The following is a 2184-nucleotide window of genomic DNA, read 5'->3' as shown; positions in this document are numbered from 1 at the left end:
TACTCTCTTCTACTCTATGCTATTTTTTAAAAATGCTATTTTTAGTCAACAAAATTATTTCACTACCCAATGAAGGATCACCACCACAGTTTGAAAAAGCCCAGCCTGAGAGAAGTTTCTAGTTGCTAAACCACAGGGATCTAGCCTGCTAAACATTTCTACTGGTGGTTTGAATTAGGACTTTGATTGCACATTGCTCATGTCTGCAGATGACATGAAGCTGGAAGATGTAGCTAATATGACCTTAATAGGCTGCAATAATGTGCCCAAGAAAGCAACTTGAGGTTAAAAAGAACTAAATGTAGAACTCTACACTTGTGTCTAAAAGATGTAAACCATATATACCAAATAGGGGACATATTTAAATGTTATTTACTTATTTATTTATTTTTTGAGACAGGGTCATTCATGCCCTGTCACCCAAGCTGAGTGCAATGTCACAATCTTAGCTCACTACAACTTCAAACTCTTTGGCACAAATGATCCTTCCACCTCAGCCTCCTGAGGAGTTGGATCTACAGGTGCACGCCACCACACCTGGCTAATTTTTAATTTTTCTGTAGAGACAGGATTTCGCTTTGTTGCCCAGGCTGGTCTTGAACTCCTGGCCTCAGTCAATCCTCCTGCCTCAGTATTGGGATGTAGGTGTGAGCCACCACACCCAGGTAAAATTTTAGTTTAGTTTTGTGGAAGGAGATAGGGCATAAAAGTCAAATATATGGAAAATATTTCAGGATTTTAATTTACTAGAGCCACAATATAAGTCACCAGTGTTAAGTGTTTGCCAGGTAAAACTGAGACGAAAAGCAATCAGATAGAGTCCTGAGAGCCTTCTCTGAGGCCAGAGCTCACCTGGACCCTTTTTTAAATTAATTAATTTTTTTTTTGAGAAAGAATCTTAACTCTGTTGCCCAGGCTGGAGTGCAATGGTGTGACCTCGGCTCATTGCAACTGCTGCCTCCCGGGCACAGGTGATTCTGCTGCCTCAGCCTCCTGAGTAGCTGGGACTATAGGTGCCCACCACCACACCTGGCTAATTATTTGTATTTTTAGTAGAGACAGAGTTTCATCGTGTTAGTCAAGCTGGTCTTGAACTCCTGGGCCCAAGTGATCTGCCCACCTTGGCCTCCCGAAGTGCTGGGATTACAAGCGTGAGCCATCGCATGCCCAGCCTCACCTGGAGGCTTTTGTCTCTCTCTTTTTCTTTTTATCCCTGGAGGCTTTTGTTTCCTTTTTTTTTTTTTAAACATGGTCTTGCTCTGTCACCAGGTTGGAGTGCAGTGGTGTGATCATGGCTCACTGCAGCCTTGACTTCCTGGGCTCCAGTGATCCTCCTGCCTCAGCCTCCTGAGTAGCTGACACTACTGGTGCTTACCACCACACTGGGTTAATTTTTGTATTTTTTTTTGTTTTGTTTTGCAGAGACAGGGTTTTACTACGTCGCCCTGTCTGGTCTGGAACTCCTGAGCTCAAGCAATCTCCCTGCCTCAGCCTCCCAAAGTGCCGGGATTATAGGGATGAACCACCACGCTCAGCCTTCGTTTTTTTCTTGGGACCACATTTTAATCAGGGGGAAAATGGCAGATGAGAACGAATTCAATAAGGATGGTAGGGAAAAATGACATCACATAGGAATAGTCGAAAGAGCTAAGGATGCAGAACCTGAAAATATCAGGCTAAAGAAATAGCAGTTGGCCGGGTGTGGTGGCTCATGCCTGTAATCCCAGCACTTTGGGAGGCTGAGGCGGGCAGATCATGAGATCAGGAGATCGAGACCATCCTGGCTAACACGGTGAAACCTCATCTCTACTAAAAATACAAAAAATTAGCCTGACATGGTGGCGGGTGCCTGTAGTCCCAGCTACTTGGGAGCCTGAGACAGGAGAATGGTGTGAATCTGGGAGGTGGAGCTTTCAGTGAGCGGAAATTGCACCATTGCACTCCAGCCTGGGTGACAGAGTGAGACTCCGTCTCAAAAAAAAAAAAAAAAAAAGAGAGAGAGAAATAACAGTCTTACGCAGGGTGCAGTGGCTCATGGCTATAATCCCAGGGCTTTGGGGGCTGAGGCAAGGAGGGTCGCTTGAGGCCAGGCATTCAAGAACAGCCTTGGCAACATGGCCAGACCCTGTCTCTACAAAATAAATAAATAAATAAATAAATAAATAAATAAATAAATAAATAAAT

This window comes from Piliocolobus tephrosceles, chromosome 9, assembly GCF_002776525.5.
Source record: "Piliocolobus tephrosceles isolate RC106 chromosome 9, ASM277652v3, whole genome shotgun sequence".
NCBI classification, from domain to species: domain Eukaryota; kingdom Metazoa; phylum Chordata; class Mammalia; order Primates; family Cercopithecidae; genus Piliocolobus; species Piliocolobus tephrosceles.
Note: the sequence above shows the minus strand (reverse complement) of the source record.